The sequence below is a fragment of the Grampus griseus genome (genome assembly GCF_964374135.1).
Source record: "Grampus griseus genome assembly, chromosome: 5".
Classification (NCBI taxonomy): domain Eukaryota; kingdom Metazoa; phylum Chordata; class Mammalia; order Artiodactyla; family Delphinidae; genus Grampus; species Grampus griseus.
In genome coordinates, this window is record NC_138998.1 from 16010699 (window position 1) to 16027425 (window position 16727).

General features: G+C 37.3%; 1 protein-coding gene across 1 annotated transcript in view; it reads right to left on the reverse strand.

Moving 5' to 3' along the window:
* MBNL1 (muscleblind like splicing regulator 1) overlaps nucleotides 1-13299 on the reverse strand; it is a 245691-nt gene extending 232392 nt beyond the window's left edge. Inside the window, exon 1 of the mRNA XM_082654726.1 lies at nucleotides 13249-13299. The gene's annotated coding sequence lies outside the window, so the exon portion shown is untranslated. The remainder of the gene's footprint in view (nucleotides 1-13248) is intronic.
* Nucleotides 13300-16727: the final 3428 nt, after the last annotated feature.

Consider the following 16727-nt stretch of genomic DNA (forward strand, 5'->3'; position numbering starts at 1 on the left):
CAGTTCCAAGTACCCAGAAGCCAGTTGTCCTAAGCTGTTTACAAAGCTTCCCTCTCCCTCTCCCTCCTTCCTTTTCTACCTGCCTCCCTCCCTTGCTCCTCCACCCCTCTCTCCTCCCTCGTCATCCTTCATCACTGATTTTCCTGACCTCATCTCCTCTCCGATCCTCTACTGATTGATCTAAAGTATGACTTTTAAGTTCATGAGAACCTTTCTCCAAAGTCAGAGTGAGCAGAGCCATTTTAGACCATGATACTATCAAGATAATATTTTTAATGTGCAAACAAGAAACTCTGTAAATAGAAGATCATTGTAATTGCTGCCACTTACAAGATGCCACTTCTATTGAGAAATTAAAGGTGATTTATATCTATTAAATGCAGTCACCATTTTGTTTCAAAGTGGAAAAATTATAGCTAACATTTATCAAATTCTCATTATGTGTCCGGGATAAGCATTAACTAAGTATTTTATACAAACTTTCTCATAAAATCTTTAAAATCAGTCCCTATCAAGCAATAGGTACTAATACCATCCCTACTTAACAAGTGAGGGAATTGAGACTTACAGAGATTGAGCAGTTTGTTCAAGGTCACACAGCTAGTAAGTATTTAGACTCAGGATTTGAAACCAGATACTACTAATTAAAAAGAAAAAAAAGAAGTGCTCTTAATCACTTATACTGCCAAAGATTTTAAATTATTAATTTTAAGCTATATCTGATACCCTTTTGGTCAAAACCACCTTTCCTAAAGCTGTTACAGAATATAATGAATGAAAGGCAAAAAGCAGACTGGTCAAATTTCACAGAGAATTAGTTTGGGTCAATAATAGAGTCATTCCAACAATAAACTCCACTTGTATTATATTTCACCATATTATGATAAAAATGCCTTTTTTTTTCTTTTTGTAGAAGTATTTTCAGATAGCATGGTGAGATGGTCTAAAACAACATATATCAATTCTCCTGTTAATTTAAGTCTTTCTCCAGAAATGTTCTTGCAACTGGATAACAAAGATTTGCTTTTATTTATTTTTTTGGTGGGGTATAAACTTTAATGAGAACATCTCCTTAAGAACATGGAAATGATGTTTTTTATTTGTTTTTTTTTTTGCGGTACGCGGGCCTCTCACTGTTGTGGCCTCTCCCGTTGCGGAGCACAGGCTCCGGACGCGCAGGCTCAACGGCCATGGCTCACGGGCCCAGCCGCTCCGCGGCATGTGGGATCTTCCCGGACCGGGGCACGAACCCGTGTCCCCCGCATCGGCAGGCAGACTCCCAACCACCGCGCCACCAGGGAAGCCCAGAAATGATGTTTTTACATACAGTACTGTGCCAACCTTTGGGCTCATATTTGGAGCTGCAGTGTTACAGAGGATTTACTTATTTAACATAGTTTTATTGAGTTTTATTGAGTATCTCCTGTGAACAAAGCATCTCAGACAATAAAAAGGTTACTGGTGTTAGACCTTACTTGCAGGAGCCAGGCTCACCATGATAAAAGAGACTCGCGTATCAAGATAAACCCCTCTGTTCTTTTTAAAATTTATTTTATTTATATATTATTTTTGGCTACACGCGGGCTTTCTCTAGTTGCAGTGAGCGGGGGCTACTCTTTGTTGTGGTGCGTGGAATTCTCATTGCAGTGGCTTCTCTTGTTGCGGAGCACCGGCTCTAGGCGCGCGGGCTTCAGTAGTTGTGGAGCACGGGCTTAGCTGCTCCGTGGCATGTGGGATCTTCCTGGACCAGGGCTCGAACCCGTGTCCCCTGCATTGGCAGGTGGATTCTTAACCACTGTGCCACCAGGGAAGCCCCAACCCCTCTGTTCTTGAAGCAAGCTGATCAGGAGTGAGTATACCAGGAGCATCTCCCTCACCTCAGGTGGAGAAGCAGACAATTACTTGTGTAGCCTCAGATCAAACTAAACAATGATTTTAACCTATGACACCGTAATCTACCTGACTTCAACTATCATCACCATCTGCAAATGCCTACTGCTATTCCCTATACACTAGACTGAACCCCCTGTATATTTACACTAATCTAGTCTAGGTTCACAACTCTTCTTAGGGCATTGTCATTTGGGGCATTGATATTTGGGGGGAGCTCATCTACTTTGAGGATCAGTTCCCTTAGCCACAATCCCAACTGGTCCCACCAGTTAGAGATGCCAGCATGTCTCAAGCTGAATCCATTTAATTATGACACATTTGTTAGAGCTGGAATGAGACTTAAAGATCCCTTGGTGGTTTTTTTGTTTTTAATTGAAGTATAGTTGATTTACATTTGGTGTTTTATTTTAATCAATAGATCCACTTCTTCAAGTGGAATTTAATGGAGAAGCTCAATTAAAAAAACTAAATAGAACTCAAGGTGCAGTTGAAATAAGAGTACAGAAATGAGAAGGTCCAAGATTCCTCCCTCCTCACCCACCATAAACAGACCTATTCAAGATGCTTAGAACACAGCCTTAACATTCCTGATTTAGTCCAACTAATCCTGAGTTCTAGGCATCTTGTCTGAAGTCACCCAACTAGTAACCAACTAGTAAGTCTAGGACCTAACACTCAAAACCAGTGTATTAGTCAAGGTTCTCAAGAGAAACAAAAACAATAGGATGTGTGTGTGTGTTTGTGTGTGTGTGTGTGTGTGTGTGTGTGTGTGTGTGTGTGTGTGTGTGTGTGTGTGTGTGTGTGTGTGTGTATTAACTGGGGGGACTGGAAAGTCTGAAATTTGCAAGGCAGGTCAGTAAACTGGAGACCCAGGGAAGAGCTGCTTTTGCAGCTCAAGTCTGAAGGCTATCTGGAGGCAGAATTCCCTCTTCCTTGGGGGACTTCAATCTTTTTCTATTAAGGCCTTCAACTGATTGAAGGAAGTCCACCCACATTATGGAAAGTATCCACTCAAAGTCTTCTGATTTAAATGTTAATCGCATCTAAAAAGTACCTTCACAGTGACATCCAGACTGGTGTTTGACCAAATATCTGGGTATCATGGCCTAGCCAAGTTGACACATAAAATTAACCGTCACATTCAAGGTCCTTAATTCAAAACTGTATGCTCTTTTCATTACGAGTAACGGTTTATGATCCAACAGAAGAGAAAGGACAGGGTAGCATATGCTGCCTGTTGCTTATCTAACACCCATTCTCCTCTTCCCCTTCCTAACAAAACCTAAAATTTTTGTGTGAAGGCCGGTGAGTCTACCTAGAATATTAAACCTTCTAATTTTTCCTAGCGTTATTTTTGACCAGTGAAATGTAAGGAAAGGTGACCAGGTGTAGTTTTGGGAAATCTCTTTAAAGAGACGAGTTGATTTAGCTGGTATGTGGCCCCTTGGCCTTTTCGCCGTCCTCCTTCGTCTTGCTTGGAATTTGGACCTGAGGACTGAAGCTACAACAGACACCCTGTGATCACAAATGTCAAGATCAGAAAGACCTAAGTCCTAACATTTTTTGAGCTGATGAACCAGCATCAGTAACTCTCTCCAGACTTTTTGTTTCATGAGAAAGAGAAAAAAATTTATTTTTTTCTATGCTCTGTTAAGATTGCTATGCAGTCTCAGTCCTTAATTGATACAGACAATGACACGGGTAATTATGATGAAAATCTTAAAAACTGAACAATGGTGGAAACCTTGAGACTGTGTCTAAGGCAGCAAGGCAGAAGAAACAGGGTTGATATAAGTTAGACATCATGAACACATCAAATACTATGAGAGACCATTAGGCAGGAGGTCTGGGAGACTGAACAGCTGCCATGAATTCAGCAAAAAGGTAAGTGGACATAAATAGCTATAGGAAGAAAGGAGATGGATATTTAAAATAGTTAAACTTTTTAGCCACAAGCCTAGGAGAGTCACTGGAATGAATTGCAGTAAAGCTGTGTGACTTTTTTTCTCTGAACCTTTCTGGAAAGCGATAGGACAGGAGAAGAGCAGGAACAAATTAACTACCCTCATTAGTAATCTCCACTGTAATTTGTCTCCTCCTGACAGACCCTTTGAAGAGCTTATCTTGACTGGTTTGTCAGTGGAAGCACCTCTTCATCCCAAGGTTTTTAAAACAAAGACAACTGATTAAACTCTTTAACTTGTAACTAAAACTGCCCACCTTGCTGCAAGAGCTGAATCACTTTTAGACATGATTTTTCAGGAGTGTGGGGTGGGGAAAGAGAGATAGAGAGGGAGAGAAAGAGACTTAATCTGTTTGAGATGATTAAATTAACTCCTGCTTTGAGGCAGAGAGATAGCTCTGAACTTTTCATAGCCATCGAGAACCTTTCCTAAAGATACTCTTCTTATGAGGGTTCAGTTTTATGGAAAGAATGAGGGGTTGTGCAGTAGTGATAAAGGTGTAAGTGGGAGGATGTGTGAATTGAATTTTCTCGAGTTGAGGTGGGGAAGCTTCAGTCGGTGGATGACCTTGGGCACAAAACAATCATTGGCTGGAAGTGAGCACATAATATCTTTGGGGAAAAGAGAATAGAGTAGGGCAGGTTCGAGTCAAGTTTGAAGGCAGAGATGTAAGTGAGAATCAAGATGTATCTAGCAATACACGGTCAGGGCAGCAAAAGAACTAAGCTGGAGGACAAGAAACAGGTGGTTAGCAAACATAAGGCTGGAATTGTGGCTGAAAATCCTGACAAAGGGAGATTTCTCCCCTACCTCCCTTCCTCCTTCCTTCCTTCCTTCCTTTTTTCCTTCCTTCCAGGGCATTAGAGGTACAGGGCTCATTTTCCTGGCCAAGCTTATTCCCTCCTGTTTTCTCAAACCCCAGTTCACAGCCAATGGAAAAAATGGTCCTCATTCACAGTTCACCTTTGAGAAGTCTTTCGGGAAGCACAGAAATTCAAGCATGTTTATTACACCCCCATCTGTTGTCAGGAATAAAAAAATATTTTTATGCAAAACTACAGCGTTAGGTGTGATTTTGACACGGAAAAATACTTCTTTTAAAGATTTCCAACACAATGGAATATGAGACTCAAATCTTATAATGCATCCATAGGGCTATCCGACTTCTTCCACTGAAGTAGTATTTTATTAAATAAATAGATATATTCCTAGCACTTTCTAAATTAATAAACATACATTTAAAATATTCTGGGAAGAGCCTATTTAATTCTCTGAGTAAAAGGCATCTGAAGGAATTTGGTTGGTGGGATGCAACTCTCTGTATTTTCTTTCCTCCCTCCCTCCCTCCTTCTCTCCCTCCCTCCCTTCCTTCCTTCCTTCCTTCCTTCCTTCCTTTCTTTCTTTCCTTTTGGCCAAATATCAGTCAGTTAATTGGAATCTAGTATTTATTGAGTACAAACATGGTCTAATTTAATGCTCACAATAAGCATTCCAATATTTTTTAAAAAGATTTTTAGCCACTTGTTCAAAGTCACTAGTTAAAATAGTAGAGAGTTTTCATTTTCTCTGAAATAAATCATCAGCTTCAAACAAACCTTACTGAACGATGCTAATTCTGTACACTCCCTCAAGTTATTTTCAAAGGTAAGGGACGTACAGGCTAGAGTTAAAACTTAGAGCTGTTTTGGGGACATATAAACTGATTTGAATAGACTTATTATACCAATTTGAAAATGAATATCTGGAAGAAGAGGAGCTTTGGTAGTAAAATAATTAGAGAAAGTGAAACATTAGCATTTTAGTTTAGCAATTTTCTTTCAGTGTGTGGAGAAATATTGGTTTATAAAACAGAATTTGTAGACGTGGTGGATTCAGTTTACAGTGACTCAGTTCATGGAGTCCTATACCCTTTCTTGGTTCCTTGTGATGTGGCAGCCACACACCTGTGACTTTACAAAAAGGCAGAAAAGGGTAAATGAGCAGTTTGGTTACTGTTTAATCATGAAACAGTTTTCCTGCTTTTTACCCAATAGGAAAATTAGATGATAAGCAAAAATTGCTTTTCATATACACCACAACGAAGGACTATATTTCAAAACCATTTTTCTTTGATGGTTCAATGACTTTGTTTTTTAATTTACAATCTCCTGGAAGCTGAAAATAAAGTAAATCTTCAGATAATATAAGAACCGCAAAACTTTTAGAAGTTTCACATAAGACATTAGAGGTATGCTCTACTTTCTACCCAAAGGAACTAATTTCTGAATATTTATTTAGTTTATAAAACAGAAATAATTACAGGCATGACAGACACAAACCTATGTTTTCCAAATCTTCTCAGAGCATAAATACTTACATTAAGATGAAGTGTTTTAGGTTAAGACTTATGTGTAAGAAGTCATAAACAACCTAGTTTCATTATATTTAATGTTCTAAAACAGCATTATAATCTTTTAGAATTGTTTTCATGTTTGAACCATTTAAATATATCTATTAATAATAAGGTTAAAGTTCAAAATAATCTATTTTTTAAATGCCACCCAATTTTCTGATTATATTTAAATATTATTTGCATACTTATACTAAATGAAAAATAGTTTGAAATCTCAGCTTTCTTAAAAAAGGAAATATTCTTTGATGACCCCTCTGAGCATTTTTGGTTCATAGCACAGTAGCTGGTATATATTTTATACTCAGTAAACTTTAGTAAACTACAGAATTTAGTGAACTACTGTGAATTATTTTATTATCTTTTAAAATTTTATATTGTATATTGGAGGAAATCCAGGAAATTTTAAGCATCCAAAAATTATGATCTAAAATAAAGCGTAAATCAATAATGAAATTAATCCTAGGCTAGGGTCTATTGGTTACAGGACATTTTGAGATGTAAGTTTATTTTAAGGTATTTCATGAATAGCAGCAATACATTTAGCTACAAAATCCTTTGGTTGCTAAACATTTTATGTCTTAAACTGATAACCTCTGAATGGCAATTTTTTTTAGTGTTAGTTATGTTTACCTTAGTACATATTTAACATCTGCCTATTGTGAACAAATTCATTCTTTGCCTCGGACATTCCCTCCTTGTTTTTCTCTTTTCTGGTTTCCCTTCATGGTACCACTTCCCTTCTGCCTTCTCACAAGGACATGTCTACTTGTCCCGCTCCCCCAAAGCAGAATCAAGGGCATGAGATTATTCTTACTGCCCACTCTCCTTCAGGCTCCAAGGATCTGCAACCATTGCTCATCAAGCCCTTCTCCTTTGTAACTCCTATTCGTTATTGCTTTCTTTAAAACTTCTGTTTACTGACTTCCAGGAGATTCAGTGTCTACAACTTCAACACCTCAATTGAACTCTGTCTCTTCATTCCATGCCCCACCACCATGATCATCAGTGATCCTTCCAACCCCCTTGGCCCAACTGTCCAACTCAGGCAGAGACATCCTGGTCATTACCTAGAACTGGTCCTTCAAGATATCAAAGTCTGAAATCCATTTCTCAGTCCCCAGCATCCTTCTCCTCCCATCATGAGCTCTCATGCCTCTATGGAATCTGTCGTTTGTGCCCATCATGACCCTTGGTTTTTAACCCCTTTGTACTGTCCTCAGGTATGAGAAAGCCTGACTACCTCCTTGGCCTCATTACCTACTTAAAGATCCCATGTTGAATTAGACTTTCCTTTCACTGACTTTCCTTCACTCTAGTCCCCAATCCTGGACACAATCTATTTTCTCCACTCCTATTCCATGGCTGCATATTGCTGAAGGATGTTGCAAAGTGATGTGTATTACAGGGACTATAAATTTATGGTCCCTGACCTCAGCTGAGTTTTCAGTGTTTCTCAATAATATTTTTCTGATTTTATTGGTTTATTTTCTATGGACTTCACTATTATTTGTTATCTACCTAAAACTTACTTCTGGTTGTCTCCCTCTCAACAGGGAGAAGATTTAGGCCATTTAATATGAATTCCCCACTTCGCTCCTTCTCTTCAAAACTCATCTAAACTATCCTTTCCTTTCTTGCTCTTGTTTTAGAGAGATCTCTCCAAAATTTTCCCATCTTCTGAACACACCTTCTTCTAGTTCCTTTCATTTTCCCTCATTTGTTTTTTTTCAGTTAATCTGTCTTTTCCTTGGTAAATCAAGGCCCAAATTGTTACCAAACTTAAGTTAAGCTATTCTCATTATTGCTTTCAACTTTAAAAAAGCCATCCTCTTTTTCACTTACTTCATAACTAGACTTCGTTAAAAGGTAGTCTGTCCTTTCTGCTCCCTCTTCCTTCCTTGGCATTGCCTTTAGCAACTCAGAGTCTAGACTTCCTCGCCCTGGTCTATTGGAACAGTTTTCTCCCAGATAACCATACAAATCCCCATATCCAGTGTCTCTCCCTAAAGTACTCTTAATCTAACACTGCAGACCATTCTTCTCACATGTCTAAATCATCTTTCTAACAAATATTTAAATTGCAACTACATGCAGTAATGCAATACAAAGATAAATATTATATGGCCCCTTTCCTTAAGAAGCCCATAGACTAGAGATGGAACACACTACTGAAGTTATGAACAAGAGCTATCATGACAGAGAAAAACAAGAGTGATCGGCTCTGCCAGGGAGAGCTGGGAACAGCTTCACCAATGTGACATCTTCAGTGCTGGTGCTAGGACTAGGATGTGTCTTCTGGGTGGAGAAGAGGAAAGCAGGCATTGAAGACAGAGACAACATGCCTGAGGCACTTGCCTGGCATGTTTTGGAAAAATTTAGTGTATGTGACTAGATGTAGAACATCAAGCATTCAGGGTGCTATATAGGGATTAGTGAAGCAGTTTGAGGTCATATGTTAAAGGACTTTTTAGACCAGGTAGGAGAAGTTAAAATCTGTCCCATTGGTACTAGGGAGCCAATGGAGACTTTTAAGATGTAGAGCTTTGTGATGTGATTTATCCAAAACAGAACAGATTACTGAGCCTCTGAAACTAACTCTTTATTTGCCAAAATTTTGATTAAGGGAAACTTCACCCTTCTAACCATTCACTCTTTAAAACTTAGACATAGGGGCTTCCCTGGTGGCGCAGTGGTTGAGAGTCCGCCTGCCGATGCAGGGAACACGGGTTCGTGCCCCGGTCCGGGAAGATGCCACATGCTGCGGAGCGGCTGGGCCCGTGAGCCATGGCCACTGAGCCTGCGCGTCCGGAGCCTGTGCTCCGCAACGGGAGAGGCCACAGCAGTGAGAGGCCCGCGCACCGCAAAAAAAAACCAAAAAACAAAATAAAACTTAGACATCTATGTCTAGTCTGCCCTCCCCCAATCACTCTCTGTATCTTTGATACCAAACTCTATCCATTTTACTCTACGTCATCTCTTGCACCTTGGATTTCCATTCCTCTCATCCTCCATGTCCAGATTCAAATCTCACCTGTTAGCTCTTGCCTGGACTTTTGAAGCACATCATGCACTGGGGTCCCAGCCTCTAGGGTCTCTCCTTTTACTAATATACTCCCCACAGTATTGGCGTTATGGAATGTCTGCAAAGAATAAACCAATATGTCAAATACTTTCTCCAGGTCTACCTGATATGAGAAGGCTTTCTTTCCTTTTGCTAAACCTTTGTTGAGTACCTGCTATCTCAGTACCTGCATTGTGCTGACCTCTTGCCTTTAGGCAGGGCAGAAAGCAGAAGCATCCTACTGGCAAGTGCCCTATGGTATTTATCAAGTCCAAGGCAGGAATTGTAAAATGGTGGCCATTGGGCTGAATTGGCTCAAAGTTGTATTTTATATAAACTGCATCATTTAAATAAACATTTACAATTTGGGACAATTCACACAAAAATAAAAATTTATGGTTTCTGTTGAAAACACAATCTGTCAAGCAGACTCAACAATCAGATGGTCCTAAGTAGAGGAGAAGCAAATGCTTATACCGGTACCACTTGCTACTGCCTTTGCATCTCACTTGATTTCTTTCCCCTAACATAATTCTTGGGCTGGGATGGGGTGAGGGGAAAGGAGGGAGGGAGGGCTGAAGATGCCTGGGGTTGAATTTCCTGTCATCCCAATGGGAAGGGGTCTCAGAGTCAGAATTACATTGTAAAAATTATTGTTGTAAAAGAATATGCAATTTCTTGAATGCTTGCGTGTTCATACCAGCGAGGTGTAATACCATAATTCATACCAACTAGGTGTAACATCAATAATTTTCTTGTTTGAGATTTAAAACAACCCCTCAATTTCTACTTACATTTTATTCTCTCATCTTTTTAAGAAGAGTGGGCATCAGAGCATTGATAGATGCAGGGAAGAGTGATGAGGGAAGTAAACAGAAAATGGATGGTCTTCAACATAGAAATTCAAAGCAGTAAATTAGGTTAAGGAATATCATGGGTAGAAAGCCAAGAAAAGAAAAAAAAAATGCATAGGCAACTGAGATTGGGAGAGAATTCCTAGTGTGATAAGAAGCAAATGCAGAATTGAAAGCAGAGATTTTGTCTTTTCAAGTGTTTGAAGACACCAGGAAATATCACAGCCAGAGCTGGAGAACATATAAAACAGAAGTCTAGAGAAGTCCCCAAACCGATGAAAGAACCTACTTCCCCAAATAGTTTAAGGGTCTTTGTCTTTGGTGAGCCAAACCACTAAAATAAGGAAGGAGGCAAGGTCAAGATTTTCTCTTTTAGGTTCGGAGGAGTCATGTTTTGCTGATCTGATACTAAAGCAACTATATTTCTGTACAGAGCATGAAGCTGTATGTAAATTCATCCATTGCCTCAACCTGTTCTGCAAATATGTAATAGCTCCGTATTTGGAGACAAAGAAGCCAGTTTGTTCATAGTATTGCATTGTTTACCTTTTATTAACATGTATCCCAGGGGCTCATTTGCATAACATTTGCATTGCTTTGGCCATGGACAGCACATAAGGCACCTGCAAAGCTCTTGATCCAGGGAGGAAATAGTGTGTGGTGGGCTTATTGAAGTCTATGTGAGTGAAGGTGGGGAGGGAAGGAGAGAGTCATTCGTAAATTCAGTTAAGATAGCAAATGAGTACTTAGGTTCCTTAAAAAACACTTTTTCCACTTTAAAACTATTTTGGGACTTAGAGCCTCAAGAGTAGAAATTGTTCTTAAAGGGAACAAAGTTCTCTGAAAGAAATAAAAAAGCTAAATCCATATTTGGCAAGGGGCTTTATATTGAATATAAATTTTAAGATAAATTTATTTTTCAGACAGTATATAAAAGCAATCTCAGGGCTTCCCTGGTGGTGCAGTGGTTGAGGGTCCGCCTGCCGATGCAGGGGACGTGGGTTCGTGCCACGGTCCGGGAAGATCCCACATGCCGCAGAGTGGCTGGGCCTTTGAGCCATGGCCACTGGGCCTGCACGTCCGGAGCCTGTGCTCCACAATGGGAGAGGCCACAGCAGTGAGAGGCCCGCGTACCACAAAAAAAAAAAAAAAAAAAGCAATCTCAGAAAAAAAGTCAGAAAAGTTTATTTTCTTTTTATTCAAAAAAAACCCCCACAGAGATATAAATTGATATATGTTCCTGTTATATTCCTTTGGATATTACATAGATTGAAAAACTGTAATTAGAAAAGGAATGAAAAATAATTCCATAAAGTATTCACACTTACATTTGAAAATCCAGAAGAATGTAATGACATATTTCAGCAGTCAAAATAGGGAGTCATTTTTTCAGGTGAACTGAAGTGTGCATTATTGCAGCAACAGCTGCAAAAGACTCCAGAGCTGACACTTATTTGGGGGAGTTCTGACAGAGTGGCATGTTATTCAAACTTTCTCTATGTAACTCACAATTCCATATACATATCTGTAATTCTAAACTTACGAATTTTGCAAAATCTGTGCAATCTCTATAGACACATACACATACTTGAAAGGGTTATGTTACTTAAGCCATAGACAATAATCCATTTTAAAAGACAGCAATAACTCACTGTAAGAATCAAGCCAGTTCTTACTATAAGTGTGCTTTAGCTAACTTTCATATGCCAAAATTTGCTTTAAAAAATTCAGAATTTATCGACATTTCTCCGAAGAAGACATACAGATGGCTAATAGGCACATGAAAAATGCTCATCATCGTTAATTAGTAGAGAAATGCAAATCAAAACTGCAATGAGATATCACCTCACACCAGCCAGAAGGGTGATCATGAAAAAGTCTACAAATAATAAATGCTGGAGAGGGTGTGGAGAAAAGGAAACTCTTATAGACTGTTGGTGAGAATGTAAATTGGCACAGCCACTATGGAAAACAGTATGGCTGTTCCTCAAAAAACAAAAAATAGAGTTGCCATATGACCCAGCAATCCCACTCCTGGGCATGTATCCAGACAAAACTATAATTCAAAAAGATACATGCACCTCTATGTTCACAGCAGCACTATTTACAATAGCCAAGACATGGAAACAACCTAAATGTCCATCGACAGAAGAATGGATAAAGAAGATGTGGTACATATACAATGGAATACTACTCAGCCATAAAAGAAAAATGAAATAATGCCACTTACAGCAACATGGATGGACCTAGAGATTATCATACTAAGGAAAGTAAGTCAGAAAGAGAAAGACAAATACCATATGATATCACTTATATGTGGAATCTAAAATACGACACAAATGAACATATCCATGAAACACAAACAGACTCACAGACAGAGAGAACAGACTTGTGATTGCCAAGGGGAGGGGGGTGGGAGGGGGATGGATTGGGAGTTTGGGACTAGCATGTGCAAACTATTACATACAGGATGGCTAAACAACAAGGTCCTACTGTACAGCACAGGGAACTATATTCAATATCCTGTGTAAACCAAAATGGAAAAGAATATGAAAAAGAATATATATATGTATAACTGAATCACTGTGCTATACAGCAGAAATTAACACAATGCTGTTAATCAACTATATATAAAATATACACTTATATAAATATATATATAATTTATATTTAAAATATAAAATCAACTTCAATAAAATTTTAAAAATCAAGGCCAAAAATATTCAGAATTTATGAGATAAACAACATACAGTTTTATTGTTTATTCTAGTCCATCAACTAGAAAAAGAAGTGAATTACTTCAAAGACATTACTTGAAAACTATATTATCATAGTTGGAAACTATCACCAGGAAAATTCCAATTCTCACCAGGGAGTACAAAATTACCATATTTCAACTCAAAACTAAATTTTAAAATGTTCCATATCACTGTATCGAATACATTTTGAAAAACATAGGTAGATCTTTCTACATTACTTAATTGCTGCTTGTTGCTCTAAACAATTTTCAGCTAAATAATAGTTTCAACTCCTATAAAACATAGTTCATAACATGGTAACGACAACATTTTTACAATAACTTACAATCTTCTGAGATGATGTTTCACAACGACTTCAGTTACAGCTGGCAAATATGATTTCTGTTACTCTTCTATTTTAGCCTTTCAGTAAGTGCCAGCAAACGAAATTATATTCCTTCCCTTTTATGGCTTTCTACAAGGTCCTGGCTTGTAGAGAGGGCATTTGCGAGGTTGCTAACGCTAAAGTTAATGTTAAACAGCTTATATTTTAACTACAGCTATTTTGCAGGTTGAAGTACCCACATTTTGATTCTTGGCCACTAATTTTGGTAGTTGAAAATAGTAAATGACCATGCTTTCGTCTTATTTATTTTTAGTGCTCTAATGGTGGCCTCTTTACACCTTCAGAAACATTAGTTCCTATTAACAGATCTGGAATATTGATTGATATGAAAATGAAAGTTCACGCAATCAACATTTTTGTTTGTTTAAAATAATTTAGAAGCCAAAACAATGATATTAGTTCACTTGGCCAAAATGCAAGGCATTTTAGGCTTTTAGAAGAAAGATGTAAACACTAACGTGGAAATAAGCAAACTGCTTACAGAAAAATGTGAAGGGAAGAAGGTTTTTGTTAGAGGACGTGGTAGCTTGCCATTAAAAACAGTTACTGTTCCAAGAAGTCTGTTTGGCTAATGCCAGAGACTCTTTATCAGTAAAACAAGTGAAGCTACGCCTCAAACATGTTCCTACACATTTCTTGAAAAAGTCTGAGCAACTTTAAAAATAGGAGTGAAGAGTAGAAGCCATATGGGTCACAGTCATGTTTGAAGTGACCCTCTGGTGATCTCTGTGGCCACTCTGACCACGCCCCCAGGCCCCAGCTGTGTGCATATGTGACAAATGGAAGCAGTAAGTGACGTCCTCATCTACAGGATCCCAACAAAACCTCTGACCACTTTTCTCCTAGGTTGTGACCAAATATATTGGCATTGTTTAGATATAACTAAAGGATGTGAAAATTGATTTGGGTAAAACGGTCAAAAAGAAGCCAAAGAGGCACTGCTAACAAGAATGCACATTATAATGTGCTTTCATATGATAAGACTAACTTCTAAAACACTCCTGAAAAATAACTTTTGATGGAATGTATTTATTGGGCCAACCAAAATAATCTATACTATCAAATATTTTAAACTATTGAAATTCTGAATAATGCATCCTTTCTTATGTAATCCTTTATCTTACAGGATAAAGGAATATTTTCATTCATTATCCCTTACTGAAATGGCTGTCTTGTCAAAACTAATAGTACTCTGATAATAGGATTTTTTTTTTAATTAAGCAGGTTTTCTCTCTCCTTTTCTTTTTTTTTTTTTTTTGATGCATGTTTGGTGCCTACACATGTTTGTACAACAGTGTGTTAGACTGTTAGTCTATTTAATTAGACTTTGGTCACTGGCCAGTTGGATTTATACTCTTTATACACCTTTTTGTTAGAACTCAAATATTTAATAATGATCATTATAAAGAAGTATGGAAACACCCACAATATAGTTCTATATAATCAGTGGCTATAATTAATCATGAAATTTGATGCAATTTTCTAATTTCTAATGTTTTAATACAACTGTTACATAATAGTATGTCTCAAAAAAATGAATAAAGCTTTTTAAGTACATTCTTTCCCATTCTCAGAAATAAGGCAACTAATATGATTTGATTAGGTTTTGATTTTCTTAAAAAAACATGCTAGTTAACCTTTTAGAATACTGAAATTCATGACTTTAGGGCTGTTATGAACCTTAGAAATTTTCTAGTTCAATTGCCTTCATTTTGCAGATTAGAAAACTTAAGAGTCACCAAATGAAAAAATTGCCTGGATTCATATAGCAGGTGTGATTAAGAGTAGATGGAGCAATTTGAATATGAAATAAAATAACTACAATCTAAAAACCTGAAATTTTCTTCTTTTAGTGAGTATATAAACCCCTATCCATCTACCATATGCATTTTGCATAAGATTAGGAGCCAGTATTTCCCTTCTTGAAAAATACTCTTTATATCATAGAAATATAAAGATAACAAAGTCATTTTTATTCTCATTTGTTTCAACAGATATTTATAGAAAATGCTTTCTAAACAATCACAAAAATGGTATGTCAATTCAAAATATTATGAACACTTCCATAATAGCAATATATAACATGAAATTATAAAATCATACCTGAGTCCCTCATTGATACTGAAATTTTGATATTATAATTAATTATTCTGTTGCCAAATCCCAGCTGTACACTCTACACTTTCTGCAAATTATTAAGTAAACCATTATAAGATTAACATTCGTTATACCTTGTCTTCTCTCATTAGTCCCACTTTTCAAGCAATGGTAATTTGAAGAGAAATTTTTATTTTGGCTCCTTTCGTAGGGGGGTTATAAACAAACAAAAAAGACTGGGATAGCTATAAAATGAAACATGCAACCCTTAAAAACTATGTTATTAAATCATCTTATAATGGCAAAGGAAAAAGAATATATATAATTTAAGTGAAATAATTTAAGTGGTAAAATTTAAGTGAAAGAAGCCATAAAATCCCATTTATAAACACACACAGTGCAAGTCTGTAAGAAAATATTTGAGAATATTAATAATGTAGGTTTTTTCCCTTGAATTGCAGGATTTTGGAGGATGTTTTCTTTTTAAAATAAATGTCTGTATTTTTAGTATTTTCTACAATTAGCTGATTTATTTTTATAATCAGGAACTAATTTCAAAAGAATATAAACATAAAAAACTAAATTATGGAGTATAATTATGTATGTGCAATTCAGGCTGCTTAAAGTTTGCATTCAGACAGCATTTTTACCCAGAGAATGTTAGGATCTTTGTGAGTATGTATTTCCTAAGGAGGTAATGAGACAAAAGGCATTTTTTGCTCAGTAAAAGATTAGCAGCCTTGCAAAGCGGAAGAGTCCAGTGGTACAGGAAACAAAAGTAAAAGAGTTAAGATAAGGGGCTGCTGAGAAAAACAAGAGAGTCTGTAACAAGTAGTAAAAACATTTGCTTAGTGTTTTGGCTTATAACATTCCTCAGAGAAAAGTAGAAGAAATTAATAGTTCTGTAACATCTGCATTATGGCAGGAATTATGTTTCTGTCATTTAATTCTTAGTTGTGTCCCATTGGTCTGATTCTCATATAAATTAAATATAATTTACCTCACCCTGGTGTGTTACCCAGAAAAGCAGAATGACAAAAGTAAGAAAACCAGGGTTTAAATCGAAGTTAGTTGGCCCCTAAAACTTCTGCTCTTTGCATTTTACCTCACTTTCTCCAGAGTATTTTGGTGAAATAACTGAACAGATAGTCTGTTTTCTAGGACGTTAGTGACTGTGGTATTTGACTGTAAGAAAAAGGGGAATTTGGTAATTTTACTTTCAGAAAGGAAAGTACAACCAGGGAGGGGTTTAATGTAGAGACAAACTTCTCAATTCTCCAGCTGAGAGGAAGCCAGTGATAAAATAAAACACAAAATGGCCA